The 26,520-nt window shown below is 33.6% G+C and overlaps 1 protein-coding gene across 2 annotated transcripts in view; it reads right to left on the bottom strand.

The window, feature by feature from the left end:
• The window catches only part of LOC129944447 (beta-alanyl-dopamine/carcinine hydrolase), a 64,762-nt gene that overhangs the window by 27,908 nt on the left and 10,334 nt on the right, over positions 1 to 26,520 (bottom strand). The gene's annotated exons all lie outside the window — the stretch shown is intronic.

Raw genomic sequence — 26,520 nt, forward strand, 5'->3', positions numbered from 1 at the left:
TGAACGCTTTATTTTAGAAGTTTAGGCCAATCCAGTGAAACCAGTGATTTACAATGAAGCCGATCCTTTCTATTCTGATATTCTAAAGCTAGCAAGTTTCGCTACCAAGTTGTTCTTTACCAAGCTCAAAATATGGTCAAATGTTTCCTTTGACATCCTAAAATATGTAAAGAAGTTTTCTGGATAGTTTTCAAGCAGTCTTATTAAGGAATCATATTCTCCTTCAATTTTCCGATTTGCATTAAATGGATGAGCAGGAAATCTTTTCCTTGTTTTGTTTATTAACAAGGACATCAATTTTTTTTTTAAACAAATATATTTTTTTTTTAAACAAATATAGCTTCGACAGCATTTTCCCAATCATTTGTTTCAAAACAAAACACCATAATGATAAACACACAAAAAAAAGAAATGTCAAAATCAAACTTCATTTGCGACGAATTAAAAACTCTCATGTGTAAGAAATGTCAAAATTGACGAATATTCGTTCATTCGTTGGTCGTTGGTCGTGCTCATGTGAATAATGCTTAAAAGAGTGCAGTTTTCTCTAAAAGCAGCATTTGTAATAACAATAAATAAAGCTCAGGGGAAAACGCTGAAAGCAGGTGTAAATTTGGAAAAAAAACTGTTTTTACCATAGACAATGAGCGTGCTTACCAGTCTGAAAGTCACAAAATCTTAACGTTCTGGCCAAGGAATGAAAAAAGAAAAACGCCATATCTGAACATTTGGTTTGTCTGACAGCCCAACAGCCGTAAAGAAATGTCAACAAACAAAATCTTTGCTCTTTGAAGGGATGATATAATAGAAATTTCATTCAAAGCAACCTCGAAGCAGGCCCACCGTAACGTAGACGAAGCCGAAGTTGAAGCGTGTTTGTGATTCAGCCATAAGTGATATGTCTCTAAAAATTAAAGACCTACAGGCAGTACATTTAAATTGTTTCTAAACTATATAATTAAATCAATTTTCTTTATATTCATGTAAACACTTCATAAAATATTAATAAATAGCAATTATGCCATTTCTTGCACAGTAGTTTCGTATTTTATTAATTAATTCAGAGGTCATGGTATCAATGGACTTGAATAAATCTTGTATTACCACTTACAAGAACCTACTTTGCAGCAATATACAAACGTGTGCATAATACATAACATCCTTGATCTATTTGCATTAAGATAAAGTTAGAATTAATAAAGTTATTCCATTTGTTCATTCATCATTCATTCCAAGAGTGGGTGTACATTTTTCAACTTTAATCCTCATATCAATGCAACATTATTTAAAAAGTGGTATTACTTGTTGCATTATTTTAATATTGGTGTCTATTAGGTATGAAAAAAAGTCTTAATTTCCCATAGTAAGTTATTGTAATCGGTCCGATCTGTCAAATTGGAAATGTTGACATTTATCGACGTTTCAAGGTCTCTAGAGTCTAAGTAAAACATTTTTAGAGAGATGTCTGTTCGTGCCTGTGTACGTACATTCGGGAAGGTTTTATGGTTGTCCATATGGACTTCAAATACACCTATACCTCGATTTGCGTTGTTTCGTTTTGCGTTTTTTCGAAGTTGCTTCGATGCTGAATCAGTACTAATTTTTACTGTGCGTCCGTCGTTAGATTTCCGAAGTTTCGTTGTTTTGGGTTGCAGTATTAAATTTTTTCTTATATTGATTTGTTTAAAGATTCAAATTACACGCCATGCCATCAAAACTCGGGAATTCCCTTTCCATCTGAAAAGCAAGGCAACTGACGCGTATTATACATTGCCGTTGAAGATCCACATCTGAAGAACAGGGTTGTGAATATAAAAACGAATATGAAAAGGTGACGATACTACTGTCAGCAAAGGAAAAGTAAGTGGATTAGAAGTTTCAGACAGGAGATCAAATAAAAATGAGAAAGAGTATCGGATAAAGTTTTGAGCCCTGCGGCACACCAGTATTTATTTTGTGTCTCTCAGCCTTGAATCCATCATATACTACGTGTATTGACCAGTCCGAAAGGTAATTTCTAATCCAACCAAGAATGGATTCGTAAATTTCATAGGCACGCATTCCTGATGATAAAGTCTGATGCCCAACTCTATTTAATGCTTTAGAAAAATCAAATGTCTGGTGCAAAAGTTTTACTTTCTTCAAGACGATGTAAATAAACTTTTAGATCACTAGTAAACCTATTGCTTCGCAAGCCGTACTGCTGGTCATTGAGAAGCTCTTGATCTTCGAAATATTTATTGAGCTGACTTATGTGTGTTGAGACCTTTTAGGACTCTGGCTAATGCATTTGTGGGAAAAAAATACATACAATCCCCCATACAATCTTTTGCGCTCCAAAGTACAGATGGAGTCATAACACTCTCTGGCAGCATTGAATTGTTGGTGAACTCCCTACCAAAGAGTTTAGCTTTCTCTATAGAGCTAACATACACTCCGTCATTGACAACGAGCTTAGGAACCGCGGAAGAGCAATACTTTCAATAGGTACTTCACAAATGTCAAGTATGAAGCTAAATGTGAAATCAAAATATCATGTCGCCCCGTTTAAGATCTGTTTGCAAGAAATGAATTTAATCTTTAATTTTATTCTTTTACCAAAAGTTGATTTTTTTTATGGGAGATAAGTTTTTTGTGAGGTCATTTCAGGATTGTTCTAAAATCTACCACAATTTTGCTAACAATAGTATAATACGTCAGAGTAATGGACAGGCGTCAGTTTGGCGCAAGGTTCACAACCACGAATTTAGGTGCAAAATTAAACAAAGCAACGCAAAAACAGGTGTACAATTTTCAAAAGTATTAATAACTTAATTATTCTACTAACTACTCTTTTAAAACCTGTTATAACTTCCTAAATTGTTGAATATTATTAAAATATTTAAATATAAAGCAATCAAATATCAAAGCGCACATTGATTAAGCAAGTCTGAATGTTGTGAAATTAAAGTCTTAAAAATGATTCATGATAGTTACTGTTTGATTTGTTTTTTTTTTGTGTTAAATAATCATTTTAACTTAAAAACTACTATAAAACAGATAAATACATTTCAACTTGTCGGAATTGAACCATAAAACTCCCACATAATTTAATTTATTTTTCATATTAATGACTTCTGACCTATAAAATTGTTTCATAAATATTCATCATCATCATTCATCAATAAAAAAATACACAGTTAGTTACATTAGTGTTTCAAAATCATGATACATGAACATAAACAATACGAAATAAAATAAACCGATAAGACAGCCGTAGCTGTCAATCGTTGAGACATTGACAGTAATTAACTTGACACTTGTTGTCAGATTATAAATTAATGAATTGAATTTGACGTCTTGCTTTTATGAAGTTGCAATTTATAAAGTTGTTTAACTCACTTCATTTTAGAATATGGATTGTGTTATAAATAGTCGGGTGATTCGGAATCACATGAAAATCTTTCATGTCCTTGGTTTCTGTACAATTTCTTTGGACAACTTGACGTCTGAGCATAAGACACAAAACAAGTCTGAAAGACTTCTATTAACCTGGTCGATTATTTGTGCATTGTCAGTGATACCCATAACCTTGACTATAGTTGTGATAAAAAATAAAATCATGTATGTTGATAATGCTTTCGGTGAATTCAATGACATTTCGAAATTTGTCAGCTTATTCGTTGCATATGAAATTTCCCTGGTCGAAGCAATTGTCAGTCGGGAACATGATTGATTGTTTTGGATAAAATTTAGTCAATTGCGAAGAACTAGGCCCCAGCAATTTACCAAAGAAAATCCATTAGTTCGATATAGAGTCTTTTTTTGGCTGCTTTATGCATATTTTTTAATAAAAACCATTTTCGAGTGTGGATTTGCCATTGTCATACGTCATCGACAACAATGGCTATTCAATTGGTTGTTTTTCACTCCATTCGGTGTAATAACCACCTTAAGGACAATGCAGATAGCTTTGTACATTGAATGTGTTCGGGCAGAGATTTGTGATTTGCATCTTCAGTTGAAAAGTTTGAGACAGAGATGCAGAAGACTTCGGGGAAATGCTCTGAAAGTCGAGTTTCAAAAAGTAACACAAATTATGTTCTGTTATCAATTGATCTATGAAATGTTAGAACATGTCAAAGATGCATTTGGTTGGTCAATGGCGTCAAATTTTATTAAATCTTATATGATTGTTCTAACTAATTTCTATTGGACATTTTGGATCATTTACAATGACGACGAATTGATTGGTATGTATTATTTTTAGGATTTTATTTGCTAAAAATTGTATTTTTAGAGTATCTACTGTTGATACCGGGAATTCTGGAAATGGTCATACCTTTAGTTGTTTCGAGAAATTGCATGAGAATGGTAAGTAATAATAATGACGACTTTGTATATAAAATCTATAGTGAAGCAGGTTTTGTATGTTTGCCGAAGTCTGAAGATGGCGTTAAAAGTATGGGCAATCTCTGATGTCACCGTAGCTACTAGGTGCTGCCCCAATAAAAACCCACGTTGATAGAAATACATGCTTTTTTAATCAAAAATAGTACTGTTTCTGAAAGTTATACTTCTTATTTTTGTTCAAAAATAGCAACTAAAATTAATTAGAAAATACTATACTACGTAAACTTCAATTTTAGCATGAAATTTCATGTTTGGATAAATATTTTAAAAGCGTCTGTTAACTATTTTCTGCGAACTGTCAAACGAAAATTTACAATCTACAATAGAAGGACACATTTTAGAAACCAGCGAATAAACAGTTATTTATCAACATTCGATAATTAGGTGAATAAAACGCCAAATTATTAAAGAAATGTCAAAATTTAACAACACACATTTTACTGTGGTTTAAAGTTTCTAAAATGCTATTGATTGCAAACAGATATATTTTCGTTTTGAAAATGCTAATTCATGTCAATTTATTGAACGCGTTCGTATGTGGTATATAATATTGGACAATTTTCAGCCTATAAGTAGTTATTACAAAGGGTGATTTTCTTAGCTATTGTCTTTTTGGCATCACTGGTTTAAACAGCTGACTCACGTTTCGTGGTTTGTTTCACTGTCAAACATCTTCAGTTTGGTCTAGAATTACCATGAATCGTCTAACAAACGAACAACGCATACAAATTATAAAATTTTATTATCGTGCTCTGTTAAGACAGTTCATCGCGCGCTTCTTCCATTCAATTGTTTTGAGCGACAAAGCTCATTTTTGCCGCAATGGGTATGTCAATAAGCAGAATTGTCGATTTTGGAGTGAATATCCGAAGCATTGCAAGAGCTACCACTGCATTAAGAAAAAGGCACAGTTTGTGTGCGGTTTATGGGTTAGTGGCATCATTGGACCGTACTTTTTCAAAGATGATGCGATTCGTAACTAAATGGTGAGCGCTACTGTCAGATGATATCTAACTTTTTTGCCCAAAATTCAAGAGCTTGACTTGCATGACATGTGGTTTCAACAAGACGGTGCCACATACCACACAGTACGTACAATAATGGACTTATTAAGAGGCGAGTTCGGTAAAAATTTTATTTTACGTTAGGGACTGGCCGATTGGCCGCCTAGATCGTGCGATTAAACGCCTTTAGACTATTTTGTGTGGATCTATGTTAAAGCTCATGTCTAGACAGGCAAGCACAATTGACGCATTGGACGAAAATATTGAAGCATTTATTCGTGAGAAACCGGCCGAATTGTTGGAAAGAATATGCAAAAATTTGACTAAGCAGATGGACCATTTGAGGCGCAGTCAAGGTCTACATAAGCATCAAATAATCTTCAAACATTAAATTATATGGACCGTACTTTTGATTCAATTAAAGATCTTATGCATTTTTGTGAAATTTATATTTTTTTAAAACTTTCATATAGCTTTTAAAAAATCACCCTATACTACTTACAATTGTGAAAATATTTAAATCATCAAATGAATGCAATATATCCCAAAGGCCATCTATTGTGACAACAATTAAACTCGATAAATCCTGGTAGCTTGGAGACCAGTTCAGAAAGTCCTTTGTAGCAAATTTTATAATAGGGGCCATAATCACAAACCAAGTGATAAACACAGTGCAATGGGTAATCCCTTCTCTCCTTTCCCTCCACCCCACACAGGCATATTATCACAATCGATGTAGACATTGCATACGGTTCTTTTTATTGCTATGCAGTGTATATATGGATTGAGTTGATGTGTCTTCGGATAGATTAGTACATGTGATATCTAGTTAACCAGGGGCGGATCGATATGCAGATTTTCACTAAGGCATAACACTAGTGAAAGTCTGTTGTTGAAAAGTTCAAATTGGATTCTAGATATTACATTTACTATAGGTGATTGTCCGAATTTGTTGTTTTACGAGTTTTATACATTAAAATGTTGAGTGAATTCAGGGTGGACTTTAGTAACATTCGTGGTTTAAGAAAGAATTCCTATGCCACATATGCCCACATTGCATCAAACAGGCCAGTTGTTTTGGCATTGAGTGAAACTCAAATAGGTGAAGATTCCGATCATTCGGAATTCAATCTAAATGGGTATAACTTAGTGCCATTATTTTTTCCTCATCATGGACTGGCCGTATATATAAGAAATGATGTTGCATACCAAATCCAGCCACAATATGGTTTGTGCTCTAACACAAACTTTAACTTCATGTGGTTAAAATGCACGGTAAATAAACACATCATCCACACATGTTTTTTATATCGAAGTCCAAATCTGGACAGAAATTCAACTTTTAACGAATTTGATGCTCTGTCTGACTCCATTCAAAGAATTGTTGCCCATTATCCTCACACTGAAATTGTCATTGCGGGCGATTTCAATGTACACAATTCTTCTTGGCTTCGTTATTCTGGTCAGTCAACACCGGAAGGAAGGTATGTTGAGATCTTTGCTGAGTTAAAACAATTAACCCAGCTTGTCGATGAGCCAACTCGAATCCCTGACGTTGCAGGTCAATCCGCCAACACCCTAGACTTGTTTCTTACCTCTGACCCTAATAAATACACAATTAGTGTATTACTGCCTCTAGGCACATCAGACCATTGTATCATATCTGCAAAATTCTCATGTCGAAAAAACCCAGTTAAAGAAAAAACTCCTATGAGAACCGTTTGGCAATATGAGAAAGCCAACTGGGACGGTCTCAATGAATTCTTCAGGAACTTTAACTGGTCACTATGCTTCCTCGATAGTGACGTGGATTCCAGCGCAGATATGCTTACAAATTTAATTCTTTGTGGAATGAGAAATTTTATACCAAACAGAGTAAAATCTATCAAACCCAAAGAGAACTCATGGTTTGATTCGAGCTGTAAAGAGGTTATTAGGATCAGAGATGTAAGTTTCCGTTGTTACAAAGCCAACCCGACTGAGGAAAACCGGAATAAGCTCAAACAAGCTAGAAAGACATGTAATGGTCATATTCGTCGAACCAAATTTTTGCATGATCAGAAATTAAGGCAAAAAATACTACAATGTCCCAAAGGTAGTAAAAATTTCTGGTCATTTGTAAAAAACGTACGAAACACCACGTCATCCTCGGTTCCAACGCTCGTCCACAATGACACTCCCTATGTAAGCTCGATTGATAAAGCCAATTTGCTTGCAGCACAGTTTTCTGTTTATTCGACGCTACCGGAAAGTGTCATGAGTCCTCCTGTTCTTAGCGTAAATGATTCAATAAGACGAATCTTCTTTCGCACTCGTGCAGTTGCAAGAGTACTGAAAGACCTTGACATACACAAATCCGCTGGCCCTGATAGTATCTCCCCAATTGTTCTGAAGAGGTGTTCTTCATCGCTGGCAAAACCACTGCGGAAATTTTTCCATCTATCCTACTCTACAGGTCTCTTTCCGAGCGGATGGAAAATAGCATTTGTCCAGCCTGTCCCTAAAAAAGGCGAATCCTCTAACTAAGAACGGAAGCTTCTTAATGACCGACAGTATGGCTTTCGTAGCAATAGGTCCACTGGTGATCTCATGGTCCATCTCACCGAACAGTGGAACAAATCTTTACATCGTTTTGGAGAAAGTAAGATTATTGCACTTGATATTTCAAAAGCATTTGATAGAGTTTGGCACCAAGCTCTCTTATCGAAAATGCGTGCTTTTGCTATTGATGAATCTCTTCTTCGTTGGATTAGAAATTACCTTTCTAACCGTTCAATACAAGTTGTATTGGATGGTTACAAGTCTGAAATTCATAAAATAAATGCTGGTGTTCCCCAGGGCTCCGTTTTGTCTCCGACACTCTTTCTTATATTCATAAATGATCTTATGTCTGCCACTTCTAATCCATTAACCTGTTTCGCCGACGACAGTACCCTCAGCTTCTCATACTCGTTTATAGATTCACATCCTTGTCCTTCGGATGTGGAACTTCAACGGCAGCGTATGATAAGCTCATTAAATTCTGATCTTGACAGCATTGAACAATGGGGAATCAAAAACCGTGTAGAATTTAATGCTTCGAAACTCAATGCTGTCTCCTGTCGTTAAAGCGTAACATACCCCCGATGCCACTATCTAAGAGTGGCACTTGCATCCAAGAAACTAATCAACTGTCAGTACTTGGTATGTGTATCACAGATCACCTTTTATGGAACGATCATATATTTGATATTGCCAAAAATGCTGCCAGGTGCTTAGGATTTCTCCGACAGTGCAAGAAATTTTTCACCCCTTCTGATCTGGCTGTAATTTGCAAAGCCTTCATCCGTCCAAAGCTTGAATATAATTCACATATCTGGGCAGGTGCCCCCAAAACAAGTTTAAATCTCTTGGATAGAATACAAAAAAGGGCTTTAAAAATGATAGGCGACAGAACTATAATCGAAACATTTACATCGCTAGAACACCGTCGCAATGTTTCATGCCTTTCGTTGTTTTATAGATATTTTTACAAACAATGTTCTGTCGAATTAGCCAGTTCCATTCCACCCCTTAAACAATTCAGCCGTAATACTCGCACTTCCAGGAATGCTCATCAGTTTACCCTTGAGCTCAATTTCGGGCGTAATGTCAAGTATAGAGATTCTTTCTTAAATCGCACATCGAGAATGTGGAATGCTTTAGCCAGCTCTGTTTTTCCCTCCCATTTTGATGTTCAGAACTTTAAGACCAATGTGCAGAGGTATTTCTTTTTAAATCCTTCCCTATTTTCCTAATGCTCGCACTGTGTTTAAATATAAACATATAAAGGGTACTAATAACCCCTTGAGTGCCTGCAAATTATAAAAAAAAAAATAAAAAAAAAAAGCTTTGAATGGTGAAAACCTAAATGCATGAACTGGAAGTCGTAAGTTAGCTACTTGGACTAAGTGAAGAGATTTTTAGAAAGAAGATAGAACCAAAATCCGAGTCTTGAGCTTGTGATAGATGGCATTCACTCTTTTGTTGAGTAAATGATTTTTTGTAATAGTAACTAGGAAGCAGGTAGCAAACTAAGAGGTAATCAATTAACTAGTTAGTGCAACACTAACTAACTGTAACTAACAACTCTCAACTATTCCTGCGTGCGAACCATTTCAGGGATGAAGGGACCAACAATTTTAATGCCAAATCAAACGGAAATACTACGGAAATACATCGGATGAGGAAAATAAGTATTAAAAATCTGTCCAACATTTTATTTCTTCTTTTAAGCATTCTAAACGAAGAAACAAGTGTTGTTTTAAATTTCTGAATATTCGTTTGGAATATGGGGGCTTGCAAACAGAATTTGTTGCTATCTACGGCCGTGACTTTTCTTTCAGTCTTCTTACTTCGTGGTGCCCTTATCGTTTAAAAGCTTAAATCCATTAAAAATTCAATTCCCACATCATAAAAAGGGGACTTATATTTTCTAACCCCGTTGTTGTTTCGTAAGACTTATAATTATTGTATTGAGAAATTTAGTCTAGACATATTAATGAATGATTTAATTATCTTAACTTATGTGACCAATAATATGAAAATTAATTTTTAATTAAAAATTACTGATTTAATTTAATATTTATTTAATATAATTTAAGGCCACTTATACATCCTACCACGTGTATAGACTTAGGCATCCAATAGAATATTGGAGGTTTTCTACTTTGGTAATATATTTTTGCACGCGCCAACTCAATTCAAGGAAATTTCAATCTTGAAAATCTACCTGTGTACATATATTTACAGATTGAACATTTTTCATTGCAAATATTACATCAGAAATTAGAAATTAATGCCTATGGGTTTTTCTTATTCGATTGTAAGATCATAAAACAAGTAAGTTAATTTAAAAGGTTCCAAAACAGAAATTATAATCAATTATACATGATTTTGCATAGGTTCTTAATTCTATTGCTGTTTACATGTGTTTTTTTATACAATTTTTGCCGAAGTTGAAAAGACGTACTTTGGTTGAAGCTGATGGACTTGAGAATCCTGTTTCTTATTACAATTCAACTTAGTTTTAATAAATCAATAACTGCTTTAATGTGTGCCTTTAATAAAATATTTCAAAAAAAAAAGCTTTTACTTTATAATTGGGTTGTTTTTTTGGAAATGAGCTTTCACATTCGACCTTTGCAACTACTAATTGTTTAAAGGACTTCTGGATATTGTGAGGAAGTAACACATTTTCCAAGGACAATATAATATTGTGTTGTTTTGGAAATAAAAAAAGAATCAGTTGCAATTTGGAAATGTGTTTAAAAATGTTTTGCTGTCGCTTGATTTTTTTATTTCAAGCAGTCTGTATGAAAAGAAAGTTGACTAGCATAAAGTTAATTTAATTAATTTTAGTTTTGTTGGAAAATTTATCCATTGTATAGTAGGATTTTACACGAATAACAAAAACAGTATCCATAGTATAAATAACAATAATAAAAGTTACTCTGGATGGATTTTTGACATGTATACGAGTCTCGAATGGATCTTATGTGATTTATCAAATGTTGGTAAGGTTGATATTGCATTTGTATCTCAATGGCTGTGTTCGTTGAATAGTTGTGCATTTGGAATTATTTTTGTGTTTTCCATTGGGGAAAAAATCAATCTGTAACTGTTGATATTACTTAGTTGTGTTATTTAAAATGGAATAACTGGGCTTATTTTGCAAGAAAAAACAATAGAAAAGATAATTAAGTTTTGCTATGTTTTCACTAAAGGTTTATCTCAGGTTAGATTAAATAAATTTGTTTGGTGTTTCCACTGCACGAGAGAATTTAAAAATGATTAAATGAAGATAATATGGTGTTTCGATGTTTCTTATGAAGTGCAAGTGAGATAGTTTTATTCGTGTTAAACAATAAAGAACTGATTAGTTTAGCGCCATATAAGAATATGCTACCTACTCCATGTGATTTTTTTTTAAATTTGATTAAAACAAAACTTTATTTTTTGCACACAAACATGCAAATAAACAGACCATAATGCATTATCTGTATAACCAACTCCTCCACACAGGTTTTTTTCACAAATTTTCAATCGACTCTGATCCCCGACACCAGATGTTAATGTAGTAGTCTACGAACAAACCCCCTCTTTGAAGCAATTGTTAAATGAACTTTTTTTATAGAATCTTAATTTCCAGATGTTTTCTTACCATTTCTTCTTGAAAATTGTCCATTTTACTAGTTTTAGTTGTTTTTTTTCGATTTCTACAAAACTTTCTTCTATTTGTGTGTTTTTGTATTATTAATCTGACAGATCTTCTTTCAGTTGTACCAATTTTAATACAAAAATCTAGCTACTATTTTGACAGATATACATCTCTCGCTCTTGTGATTAAAATTTATAACGGTTAAAGTTTGAAGAGAGCAAATTGATAACAAGTTAATAAGTATGTTATAATAGATCACGAGATGGTCAAACCCAGTCATTTGAAAGGTGTTCTGCTGCAAGGCTGCTTTTTTTTATTTAGAGTGTATTTTCTGAGTGACAAAACTATTTTGACGTATGTACTTCTGTATTCTTGGTAAGTTAAAATAATTGTTTGTACAAATTTAAAGCATATATCAAAAAGTAGAATTCATTAAGGCTCCGATTTGTCCAAAAATGGTTAAAACGACAGAACTATGTATTGAGGTTAGAGCATCTATTGTCGCAAGATTTAATTCCGGCGTGTCTATTAAACAAATATGCAGAGAACTTAATTCATTAAGACGAACCGTACACTACCAAATAAACAAACAAAAAATAAGGAATTCTATACAAAATCTACCACGAAAGGATAGAAAACGAAATACTATTTTAAAAGAAGACAGGCACATTTTGAGAGAATTCACCAAAAATCCTGCATTAACCCCTAAAAGCTTGAGCTTGAAATGAAATCCCTCCAAAAAAGTTCCGTTAATGAAAGAACAATTCGCAGACGTCTCGAAGAATATAATTTTGGACGTATACCGTAAGAAAGATACCATTTATAACTCCTAAGAACAAATTAAAAAGATTGAAATTCGCAAGGGAATATGTAAATAAGCCTCTTAGCTTCTGGAACAAAGTTTTATGGACTGATGAAAATTCCTTTGAGTTTCATGGATCACCTAAAAAGAAATCTGTTCGAATGCGTTAAGAAATGCATAAAAAGTTTCCTCCAGTCTTGCAGAACATGTCCCACGGTGGTGGATCAGTAATTTTTGGGGGATGCATTTCTGCAAGCGGTCATGGGGAGCTAGTCCCAATCGATGGCTCCATGACCCAAACCAAATATTTAGATGTGTTAAATAAGAACGCGTTTCCATCTGGCGATAGACTCATTGAAAACTCTTTCATTTTTCAACAAGATAATGATCACCAAATTTCTGAAAGACATTGGGTTGGAAAAATTCAACTGGCCACCCCAAAGTCCTAACTTAAATGTCATAGAAAATTTATGGTCTTATATAAAAGGAAAGAGTAATTCATCATTGAGTCGCAGGAGGGATGAGAGTATTTTTGAGGTGAAAACTCTTTGGAAGAAATACCTCAAGAAATGCTCCAAAAACTTGTAGAATCATTTCCAAGACGACTTCAAAAAGCCATAGATGCTAAAGAAGGCTAGATTTTCAACTAATTTATCAATAATTTAGTTTCAAGTTCTACAAATTGTGTTTTTTTTTAAGTTAAAATAAAACTGTCAAAATGATTATGCCATAACATAATAAAATAACTGTGCCATCAAATTATCCATTTTTTGCCTAAGATCCAATTTCTATTTCAGTTTTACCAAAAAAATCTTTTAAATATCAAAATAACAAGATATTCACTCTGTCAAAATAGTTATGCCGACCATTGTATTGTTTAAATAAATTTGAAGCTTTATACTTTTGAGACTTAAAATATTTAAAATTCTAATGTACATATAAGCCACGCGTTGCTGCGGCTGAATTGTTAATAAGGTATTTAAAACAAATAAATGACAGTTCTGTTTAATGAAGCGCCAATTGCTGTACAATACTTTTAGTAATTTTATTGTTTTATGACATAATACCAACCTTTAGCGTATGTATATACATAGGTATTTATGAGTTATGAATCGAAAGAACATATTGATTTTGACAGAAATGTCAAATGACAAGAGCATTGTGACATTACAAAGCGAATTCCAATGAATTGGTTCCAAGTACAAAATCAAAAACAAACTGATATAACGACAGTTTTTGTATCTATAATTTCAATGATTTTCTGTGCTATCTTGTCAAAAGTTCTGTCAAGATCAATGAAGAAATCAAATTGACAGTATTTTAGACTTCAAATCACATAAGTTATTAGATTAAGGATTTAGACTCACCATTTGAACCCAGCTTTCCTATTTTCACCCCAATTTATGACATTCTGATCTATTCTCCAATTTTACAGATCGCATTTATGTCACAAAAAAGCAAGTGCAGAACAAATTTTTGACAGAAAATGTGTCCATGACTAGTCAAAAAGTTTGCACATAAAAACATCATTTATATTTGTATTAATTATCTCACAACAATGAGAATAAAAGAAATGAGCTTATTTAAAGAAGTCTAATAAAAAACCGTCTAGGAACTTGTGATAGTCAAATCTTATAATATTGTCAGAAAAGTCATGAGTTCTGAAACACTAAAAAAGATGCCAAAATTATTTAGTAATAACCAAATATCTTAGGCTATGTTAGGTTAGGTTATAGTGGCTGTCCAAGATGGAAACGGACACACTTAGGCCAGTTTAATTGCCCATTGTGATACCACAGGCTTCCTCCTAAGCTCAATGGAACCAGCTTGAGTCCCTTACGAAACGTGAGGCTGATTATACCGATATGATTTAGATCAAAAAAGAATTCTCCTAGGTAATTCTTGCGTTTTCAAGCTAGAGCAGGCCATGTGCAGAGAAGATGAAGAACCGTTTCTTCCTCTTAATCGTTCATACAGCTTCTGCAAAAGTCATTTGAGAATACCCCTAGTCTCGTGGCGTGCTTTCCTATTAGATAGTGTCCGGTTATGCCACCTATTATCGAGCTTATATGCGATCTGCTTAGAGAGAGCAAGCACCTTGAACGTTTTATATCCAGTGTTGGCCAGATGTTTTTTGTGGCTTGACACGTGGAGATGTTGTTCCACCTGGTGCCTGCTCTCCTCGCAGCGTCTTGCATTAGCAACAGTTTACAAGTATCGATTGGTATGCCAGTACTTGCCAAACGTGGTAGGATGGGCTGTACTGTACCGTTCCTGGCGAGTTCATCTGCCTTACAGTTACCTGGAATGTCTCTATGACCCGGCACCCAGCAAAGGTGAATATTAAACTGTTGCGCCATCTCCATTAAAGATGATCGACAGTTATGGACTGTTATAGAGTTTTTAGAGACAGAGTCCAGAGATTTGATAGCGGCCTTCTGAGAAGATATGGATATCAGATGTTGATATCACGTTTTCTTTAAGCCAAGACAAGACTTCCTTAATCGCCAAAAGTTCCGCCTGGAACACGCTACAATGATTGGGAAGGCGGAATGAGAGACCTAATTTCAGTCGTTCAGAGTACACACCACCACCAACCCCTTCTTTGGTTTTTCAGCCATCTGTGTAAAAGTGGATTGACTCATCCTCCAAGAATGTCCTATCCTCCCAAAAAGATCTGGTAGGTATAGAAATCTGGAAATTCCTGTCGAATTGTAGTTGGGGGATGGTGTAGTCTGTGTGCTTTGGAATTGATTCTAATTACCTTAGAATTACGGAGTGCCCAATGTTGTTGTTAGTCCACAAGCATTGAGGCGAATAGCAGAGCTTGCAGCTATTTGTTTGCTTAATATGTCAAGAGGTGTAAGGTAGAGCAAGGTGTCCAGTGCTGCAGACGGGGTCGTGCAAAGCGATCCGCTTATACATAGGCAGGCTGAACGTTGGACTTTATTTAACTTTTCCCTGTTTATACCTTTCTCTAAAGCAGTCCACCATACCGCCACACCGTACGTTAAAATTGGTCTGATTACCGATGTGTATAGCCAATGCGTGATTCTGGGCTGTAAACCCCATTTATTACCAATAGCTTTTTTGCAAGAAAAGAGAGCTACAGCAGCTTTTTTGACTCTTTCCTGTACGTTGCGTTTCCAATTTAGTTTTTTGTCTAAGACAAGACCTAGATATTTAGCCTCGTCTGATAATTTTAATTGGATTCCTTTAATATATGGAGGTTTGACAAATGGAATTTTGTATCTCCTCGAAAATAAGACCAGATTGGTTTTGTGTGGGTTAAAACCCAGTCCACACCGATCAGCCCAAAGTATTAGTCTGTCTAAGGCATTTTGTAAGAGTTCTTTTAGGATATTAAGATGCTTTCCTGAAACATCGTCCGCATACGCTTTCACACTGAAACCCTCCGCATCCAGACTAGTTAGGATTTCATTGACCACTAGGTTCCGAGGAGAGGGGATAGAACACCACCTTGCGGTGTCCCTCTACTAACGAATCGTCTGCAAGAAGAGTTGCACAGTTTTGAGTTAATTATTCTGCTAGTAAGCATTAAATGAATTAACTCCCGAAGCGAACTCTCTACATTTAGAGATGTTAGTGCAGATGTGATTGCAGATGTGTCCACGTTGTTAAAGGCACCTTCGATGTCAAGGAAAGCGACCATAGTGAACTCTTTATGATGGAGGGAATATTCGATGGTGCGTACTAAAGTGTGTAACACTGTTTCCACCGATTTACCTTTACAGTAGGCATGTTGAGACGAAGACAGAAGTCTTGTATCGATATGTGCCCTTAAATGGATATCAATCAATCTTTCCAGGGTCTTAAAAAGGAATAATGATAGACTTATAGGTCGTAGATCTTTAGAATTGACTTGGGAGCATTTACCTGCTTTAGGTATAAAAACAACTTTAACTTCTCTCCATGCCGAGGGAACATGGACCAGGTAAAGACAGCTGGTAAAAATTCCCTCAAGGACTGGTGCAATTATATCAGAAGCCTTTTGTAATTCGACTGGTATTATACCATCTGGTCCTGCAGCTTTAAATGGTTTGAAGCTGTTGAGAGCCCATTGTAGCTTATCCTTTGTGATTAGACCTTGTGGATATGTTGTATTTGAACTTGAACGTATAAAACTGTTGCAAGTTTCGGTAAGAGAACTACCAGGAAAGGGAAAGTTCAATAGTAAGTTCAGCGATTCATTACTCGAATTTGTCCAGGAGCCGTCTGTATTTTTCAAGCAGCTTGGCATAGCTGGATTAGTTGAAAGAATTTTCCGTAACCTAGAGGCCAAATATCTTGCAATGCAAAAATGTTTGTTCTCCAATGTCAGTTGTCCCAAAGAGTGATTCTACAACCGCTCAGAAGATTTATTACACTTACATAACAGCGAAGAAATTAACAGCAATATTTTTAGTTGTCTTTAATAACAAAGTCTGTAAATGACACTTCTGTACAATTGTTTTTACTGACAGTACTTGCACGGTTCTACACCAACCGTTATATCATTTATTATTTAGTTTTGTACATACATTTTTTTAATGTTTAACGATTATCGTTAATCATGGAAATTCTTCAGCTACAACATTTCATTGCTTGTGTAAAATTCTAATCATATTAAAAGATTCCTCCAAATGATTATTTCATATTTCGATTTAGCTTAATTTGAAGGCGTACTTATTTTATGGGATCTTTTCAATATTTAAAATCGTGTTCTTTATCTTTGGATTGACTTACACGATTCTCTTATTCTTTACAATTAGCATTAAATAAAATTTGTGGTTTGTAATTGCGCTGTGAAGTTATTCTTTTAATTATTATATTAAGTATGTATGTAAATCACGATGTTCAAGAGTTGCCCTAAGGGATTAATGGCAAGATTACAAATCTTTATGACTTAACAGGTCATAGAACATAGGTACATAAATATTGTTCTCTATTTTGAGTTTGTACACTAATCAAAAGACTATACTTACTATGATGTGCCTTATTCTGCTTTTAACATTATTACAGTCAAGATCTTTGTTCATCAGATAAGTAATACACGGGTTGAGAATTAGACAGATTATGTCATGTCCTAAGTACACATGTCTCTAATTTTTCATATATTTTTACTTTCCCATAGTATGCTACAATTATTCTGCAATTATGTCCCGAAACGAATACCTGACTTAGAAATTCGAAGTCAAAAATAAATGATCACTTTGACATTTAAGAGATTAAAGATCATAAAGACTTTTTCGTGTTCGAAAATATGATCGATCAACGATAGAAATACAAAAAGACACACAGACACAAATAATAACTATCAACAACTGTCATTATTCATTCAATTGCATTTGACTTTACTTGACAGTGAAAAGTATGGTTAAGTTCATAAAATATAATAACATAATTATTATTGTCTGCGAATAGACGAATAAACAATCATTTGACCACCAAACAAAAGCTAATGGAAAAATGATTGTTTACCTTTCGTTTAAATAGATTTATCAGATAAAACTAGTAAATAATAGTAAAGGCGTGCACAAATATTTAAAAGCATTTATTATTTTCAACAACCAAAAAATTAGCATAATAATTAAAATCAGCTAGACGTGCGGTCTAATAAAATTGAATTAAAAAAAAAATCAGTTGATTGACAGGTACATTGTGAATAGCGTGAGTTACATTAAGAAAATGCATTTTATGCCAGTTTGTAAATAATAATAATTCAATATTTTTTCGAAGTCATGCCATTGCTTTAGATTTCAGACACCTGTTGTATATTCGAATTCAGTTAAATGGAAGTGAGACTTAATGGATATTGAGTTTGAGAAAATAGAAGACGGATTATTTTTTAAAGATGCTTGAGTGATTATGGATGTTCTCATAGTGTAAACAAACTTTCCTTTTTATAGAACTTTTTTATCACCATAATATAATAATCCGGAATTAGAAGTAGAAGATTGTAATCTAAAACTAAAAATTGAAGAGCAGAAAATTTGACAGTATACTTTCAAATTTTAAATGAAAAAAAAAAGAAAGTTTTAATTCTGGATAAAAAAACTTGTGAACTGTCCCTCGTTGCAGGAAATATACAATACATATTAGGAAACAGTGACAGGTTAATTTCCTTAATTTATCTGTGTTTAAACGTGATGATCAGTGTGAATGGTGGATAAACTTTCAAGATGGCGTAAGTTGATCACAATCTTAAGTACTATTCACATGAGCACGACCAACGACCAACGAATGAAGGAATATTCGCCGATTTTGACGTTTCTTTCACATGAGAGTTTTTAATTCGTCGCGAATGACGCCACAGCCGAACACCATTCACCACCGAAACCAAAATAAGAATGATTTTTAAGGTTAAGTACGCGCGATTATTTTATTCGTTGCGAGTGTGGATTATGTGGAACGCGAATAAAGTTTGACAGTTCGTATCAACTATAATTTTTTTCGCGACGAATAAATTTGTTTTTTTAAATTTATTAATATATTATATTGAAAAGTAAAAGTAGGTATCATAAATCAAATAGAAACTATATTGATATTGATATCGTTTTGTTAAGAATTTGTGTGGAAATATGTCTTCAAACGAATATAAACTCACATTTTGTAATTCATTCGTCGTTCGTTGGTCGCGCCCATGTGAATACTACTTTAGCCTACTGTCACTGGTCGCGTTCGGGGATCAATCCAAAGCTATCCATATAGGCTTGTGTTGTTGGAATCGCATCAGAAAAACGTAGGCAGACAAACCATCTTTTGTCAAAATCAAATCTATAGCTAATTCAACATTTTCGGGACACTCAGCTGTTCCAATACCCACCTTGTTTGATTACAATTAGCAAAACGCATACAAATTAAATAGATTATGGATCGTTGGCATTGGATGCCAACCATAGGTTCATGTGTATGTCCTGCAATTTGATCTTCAGTTAGTAGTAAATTAATTTAGCATTCACCCTCGTTAGGTATTCAACTCACTTTTAAATGTAAAATAAAAAACAGATAAACTAGTCTTTAAAGTTTGAAAGTGTTAAAAGTTTGATAGTCTGGAATTAACTTTGTAGGCATTAAAAAAAAAAGACTTCTAAAACGACAGTTTTTATTTTTACATTTATGTAATTCTATAACTTTTCAGTAAAAATAAAGATGTTAGTTAAATCATAAAAAATAACTTCAAACACACAAATAATTAAATATTTTATTATTATCTTCTGTCTACTCAATGAATTTCCTACGTTTTGCTTTGTCTATATCTTTACCATAATTATAGCAAGTTTGAAAGTGAACTGACAGTGTTTTTATAGCAATTATACTACAGTGCTTTAATGATTGTCATCGATGTGATAATACATAATGTGATCGATGTGATAATAGAGGGTTTATAAAAAAACCAATTAATCTTTTTGTTAATGTTAATTTTGTACTTTTGTTGATATGTCATTTAAAGCAAAAAGTGGCCTTACTTGGGCGTGAATGTCTATATACAAAAAAGTTGCTTTAAATAAACAAATATCTACATTTGTACATATGCACATAAGTAACTATTATATTTATTTAAATTTTATTGTTGTATAGTATTTATTGGTAATAAAAAATAAGATAATATGGCGAGAAGTAATTTAGATTGATTTTTCACTCTTTTATTAGTGTATTTTTAGTTTACAGGAAATGATCTTAAAGATATCATCATGAAATTAAAATTGTATATAAAACAAAATAAAACAAGTTTCTTTAGATCAACTTCGATGTTTTTTTTTGTATTAACTAATCATGACTAGAGGAGCCCTGCTTACGTTGCTTCGCAGAAATATATCACGATAAAAAATGTATTAATTTGTATTTATTTTTAAGAGAACACAATTTCATTATCAAAAGAGGGAATCGTTTTTGAATGATTAATAAATAATGGCTCACAAGGAGGCAGATCGAAGTATTGGCTTATATTAATCCAGGTCTTTTTAAAATTCAAAATCTTGACAAAGATTTGTTCTAATTATTATTCTTTCAAAATATTATTTTTGTAAGGTATACAAATCAACTTCACATAGAAATAAGGTAAGTAAAAGTTAATAGGTAAGCACTGAAATATTGCACGGAATACATTTTTATATGAACGTACACATTATCTCCCAAAGTATTATAACGGTTATGAATTTTTCAGTTTCAAAAGTATACGGCTAGAATTCGACAGCTGTCAAACTAAGTTGCTAAACCAATTTTTTTTGCAGTTGAAAGTCTAACATTTATCAAAATGGATTGCTTATCTATAGCACAACGCATAAAAATTGTTAAAACCTACTACAAAAATGGAGATTCTGCCACACATAGTGATTTAAGAGGAGACAATGGTTTACAAAATCGTCTAACTACGCAAGCAATTGGCAAAATTGTGAAGAAATTTGAAGAGACTGGATTGGTTACGGATATTTTAAGGCCTGTGCTTCATCATTTCGCTGGTACTACTGATAATATCGCCGCTGGAAGTGAAAGTGTTGCCGAAGGACCGAATGTGTCGATTCCTCGTCGTTCTCAGGAATTAGGACTGTCTTAAGGCCGAACTATAATAGGCATAAGCTAGCATATGCGCGCATAAGTAAACGTGCGAAAACAAAGAATCTCAATACGCGTGAACTTAATGGAGTCTAGCTCCGTTTCGTTTGATTTTTCTCGGTTTCGTTAACTTAAGCAAACTTAAGCAAGAGCGATCCCAGTCGCTCGCCGAATAAGTAAAATCTGACATGTAGATACGTGAGCAAAATTGCATTATGGCTATCCGCAGTAATTTTACAAACTTAACTCAATTTTCGTTGGGTTTTTGACATAAGCTTATGTTTGCTTATGCCTATTATAGTTGGGCCTTTACTGCACATTATTATATTTTGCATTTGGATCTACACCTACATCCAGAAAAAGTATATAGTTCACCATTCTCAACGTCGTTAATACGTAATGGGGGATTGAGCAACAGGCTCATTTTTCGAGCAAAATTTTCTTCAGCGACGAAGCACATTTATCACTCGGTGGTTTTTGAGAGTGCTCAAGTAATTGAAGAGGGGCCATTACATCCCCAAAAATTCACTGTTTAGTGCGCTTTTTAGTCCGGAGGTGTGATTGGACCTTACTTCTTCGAAAACGACGATGGAACTCGGTCGGAGCGTTATGGCCATATACGATTAAAGTTTTTTTCCTGTTATTGAAGAATACGAATTGGAGAATATGTGGTTTCAACAAGAAGATGCCACATGCCACACAACTGGAGCGAATATGTTTGTATTGCAAGAGAATTTTCCTGGCCGAGTATTTTCTTCGTGACGATATCAACTGGCTACCTAGAACATTCGATTTGACTCAGCTGGATGTTGTTTTTGTGGAGCTAAGCTACTTTAAAGACGGTGTTTATGCAGATGAACCTTGACTCTTTAGCAGTTAAAAACCAACATAAGATACCGTTGAATATGTGTCAAAAAGTGGTCGAAATGACCTTAAATAGATTCTTGTAACAATTCGAGTGGTGTTCATTTAAATGTGAACGTTCGAACTTTATAATAAAAAAAAGGCGACCCACACTGATAACTTCCCATCCCGTTTTCGTGTTGGGTTAAAAAAGTTGTAAGTTGAATTATTCTTAAAACTTTTTAAATTACCATACATTTTTAGTCGAAAACAAATTTTTACCAATTTTACAAATTGGATGAATGACATTAATTTGGAAGATATCAAGAACCGAACATCCAGTTTTAACAAATTAGTCCGGTCAAATTAGACAAAAAAATCAGTAAACCCACGACAAATTCAGGGGAAGCTGAAAATTCTTAAAATTGTTTAAATTATAATTATAAACATTGTCTTAAAAGTCCCAACCGATCCCATGTAAGGAAAAAATTTTAGCGGGGTAATAAGGTCCAAAAAATGAGTTTTTCGCGATTTTCTTGAAAACGGTAAGTTTTATCGCAAAATTACCCCAGCCATAATTTGTAGATCAGGGAATTTCCTATAAAAAAGGTATCAATAATTTTTTCCCTAAAAGCCACCGCTTCTGAGATATAACGATGCAAAAAATTGCGAGCGTCATAATATGCCTAAGTACCTCACCTATATACTTTCTGTAGCTGTAATGTAAGTAAGAATATGTTTCTGTCGGTGATTTTAAGTTACATTTAAAATATAAAATACTCATGAGTATTATTCTGAGAATATCAGGTATAATGAAACTCGATCCCTTAATACATACAATAGTGTAACCTTGCACGTGTAAGTGCATCAGATTTTTGTTTTAAAGAATTATGCTTATTTTGCGGTGAGGCAGCAAAAAAAGAGAGCGAGAGGAGAAAATCTCCGGGATATCGCCGTAAAATTCTCCATGCAAGCACACTTAAGTTGAAAGATTCAATTCTGGCAGCAGCTCGGACTCGTTCCGATGCTACAGCAGAAACTGTGTTTACGCGAGTCAACTTTGTACATGATCTAGTTGCTGCTGAAGCGAAGTATCATGATGATTGTTATAAGTCATTCATGCAACCTTCCACTGGTGGTAAAGTCGGTCGTCCTAAAGACGAAACTACAAATTTGGCAATGGAAGAGATATTTACTTACATGGAAAATAGTAATGACTGCCAGTTCACTTTAAATGAGCTAAGAAATGTTTGTAAAATTACAACTTTAGATTACAAGACGATTAAGATGCGATTAAAAGTAAAGTATGGTGAAAAGCTCATTATCACTGAAAAATCAGGATCATTAACATTTATATGCTTAGTAGACAATCATCATGATATTTTGAATCAAAGCTGGTATGAAAAAAAGAAAATGGATCAAAAAGAAGAACGATTTAGAATTTTAGAAGCAGCTGCAGCTATCATTCGTGAAGATATTCAATGTGCAGTGTTTGATAATTCGAACTACCCTCCACCAAGTCGCATGTTTGAAGATTTAAATAATGACATCCCATAAACGATCAAATTTAGATCATTTAAAGTTGATATGTATAAATCTTTGCCACAGTATTATGACTGCAGTTCGACCAAGGTCTTTCAAGTCTAAATTACAATTAGGTCTCGCAGTTTTCTTTCATCGACGGTTCGGATCCAAACGTCTTATTCAAATTTTTTCGTCTTTTGGTTTGTGTGCATCTTATAATGATACAATAATGTACGAAGCCGCAGCAGTTTTTCATCGTCCTCCTCATGTTTTATCACCAGAAAGTGGCACACTTATACAATACGTTGCTGACAATGCCGATATAAATGTAAATACACTAGATGGTAATAACACGCTTCACATAATGGGTCTTATTCAAATTGTTTCTCCGAAACAATCTGTTTTACTCGAAGAATTGATGCCACGAATCAAAAAACCTCTTTCAGCGAATGATTTTAAGGCAAAAGCTCATGTGCCAATACTGATTTATCAAAATGATGGTGTAGTGGGTTACAGTAAAATAATCGTACAAGATTTTGCTTATGGATCTGAACCAGTATGTCTCCTGAAAAAAGCTGATGTAGTATGGTTTTATGGGAAGTGGAAAAATGCGTCTTTACCTGGTTGGAATGGTTTTGTTGAACTTTTAACAAAGAATTATATGAACTATTCTAAATCACAAATTTCATTTCTTCCATTTATTCACCAGCCAGCGAGTAATTTTAATACTATTTATACAACACTACTTTGTGCATTAGAGAATGCGAAACGGTATGGCCACACTGTATGTATCGTGACTTTTGACCAACCACTGTATGCAAAAGCTCGAGAAATCGTTTCGGCCGCACCAGAGGGCTCTGAAGTATCCAAAATCATCATCAGACTCGGAGGATTTCATCTACTGATGTCTTTTCTCGGAGCAATTGGTCGTATTATGCAAGGAAGCGGCATGAAAGAAGTACTATCAGAGATCTATGCAGTGAAATCATTAGAAAAAATGTTGAATGGTCATGCTTACGCACGAGCTGTTCGGGCTCATACACTACTTCAACTTGCTTTAGCAATTATAATATTAAAAGAAGTTGAAATCGATGACATCATGGATGCTGATTTAATAATTAATATCGAAAATATAGTAGATAAAATTTTTTCATACAATGATATTGAAAATGATGAAATATCTGGAGCTTTACTTAATAAACTGAATCAAAAACTTAAGGATTATGAGGAACGAGGACCAACAGCGAAACTTTGGATTCAATATTTTTATATGGTTTCAATTCTTAAAGAGTTTTTAAGAGCTGAACGTATGGGGGATTGGAAAGCTCATTTAAACTGCGTCAAAGAAATGCTTCCTTACTTTCACGCGTCTGGACATTTTCCGTATGCTAAATCTGCACACCTATACTTGCAGGATATGCTACAATTAGAGAATTTCATAGATCCTGAAGTCTATAAAAAATTTTCAGAAGGATTCTTCACTGTGAGACGTTCAGACAAATTAAGCTGTGGCACTTCAACGGACATGGTAATTGAGCAGTCTATGATGAAAGCTATGAAGACAGATGGAGGAAGAAGCACAAAACAGAGTGTCATAAGTGTCACGTTAAAAAAAACGCGCTAAGTACACTACCTCAGAGGTGGCGTGGAAACGTGTGCGTTTATGACGCTTGCAATTTTTTGCATCGTTATATCTCAGAAGCGGTGGCTTTTAGGGAAAAAATTATTGATACCTTTTTCATAGGAAATTCCCTGATCTACAAATTATGTCTGGGATAATTTTGCGATAAAACTTACCGTTTTCAAGAAAATCGCGAAAAACTCATTTTTTGGACCTTATTACCCCGCTAAAATTTTTTCCTTACATGGGATCGGTTGGGACTTTTAAGACAATGTTTATAATTATAATTTAAACAATTTTAAGAATTTTCAGCTTCCCCTGAATTTGTCGTGGGTCAAATGTCTAAATTGACCGGACTAAATGTGCGTATTATTTTTTGTAGATTTTATTTTTTTATGAAAAAACGGACGAAAAAAAAACTACTGAATATCGAAAACAATATTTTCTGTGATATTTCACAAAATAGTTTGAAGATAATATTTTTAATTTTTAAAAGCTTTTTAAGTCGTTAGTAAATTGTTACCGAGTTTAAGTATTGTCAAAATTTTACTGAGTGTTGACAACAACATTTTTTAAAAGATAAAAGTAGTTTAAATGTTTTGAATGTTTTGAAAAGATATTTGAGTCAAAAATCAATTTTGAACAACTTTTGGTAAATTTTCCTTTAAGTTTTTATTTTTTGTAAAAAAAACTTTCAATTTGATTTTTCTCAAAATTGTATCAAATATCCAAAACAATATGTTTTAAAAGATAAAAGCAGTTTAAAGCTAATATCTAAACGTTTTGAAAAGATATTTGAGTCGAAAATCAATTTTTACCAACTTTTATTAATTTTTATTTTTTGTAAAAAAACTTCCAACTCGATTTTGCTCAAAATTTGTCGGGATTTTGAAAACAATATTTCTAAGAAAATAATAGCTGGAAATCAAGATCTCAATTTTTTTAAAAGATATTTGAGTTAAAACCAATTTTTACCAACAAAAAACTGTCAATTCGATTTTTCTTAAAATTTTATTGAATGTTGACAACAATATTTTTAAAAGATAAGAGTAGTTTAAAGCCAATATCTCAAAGTTTTGAAAAGATATTTGAGTCGAAATTCAATTTTTACCAACTTTGAGTAATGTCGCATCCCAGCCTCTTTTTTGAAATCGATATCTTTTCTGGTTCTTGAGCTATGGATGACGAAAAAAGGTCGCGAACGTACGTACACACGCACGCACAGACATTTTTCTAAAAATCTTTTATTTCGACTCTAGGGACCTTGAAACATCGAGAAATGAAAAAAATTTCAATTTATGAAATCGGACCCATTACAATATCTTCCTATGGGAAGTTAAAAAGAAATATAATGAAAAAAAAAATATTTTTTGAAAAATGGATAACACTGTATTTTGTATTCCGATGTTAAGAAAAAAACGTAAGATAAGTAAAGTAAAATTTTTTATTTGATAGATTAGCAAAGATATCAAAACGATGTAACATTTGACTCTAAATTAAAAAAAAAAAAGAATAAAGATTAAGAGTTCATAAATTATTTTAATTTTGTTCTATATTGTTATTGAATATGTTAATTTTGCATTAAACAACAAAAAATACT

The sequence above is a fragment of the Eupeodes corollae genome, chromosome 2 (genome assembly GCF_945859685.1).
Source record: "Eupeodes corollae chromosome 2, idEupCoro1.1, whole genome shotgun sequence".
NCBI lineage: Eukaryota > Metazoa > Arthropoda > Insecta > Diptera > Syrphidae > Eupeodes > Eupeodes corollae.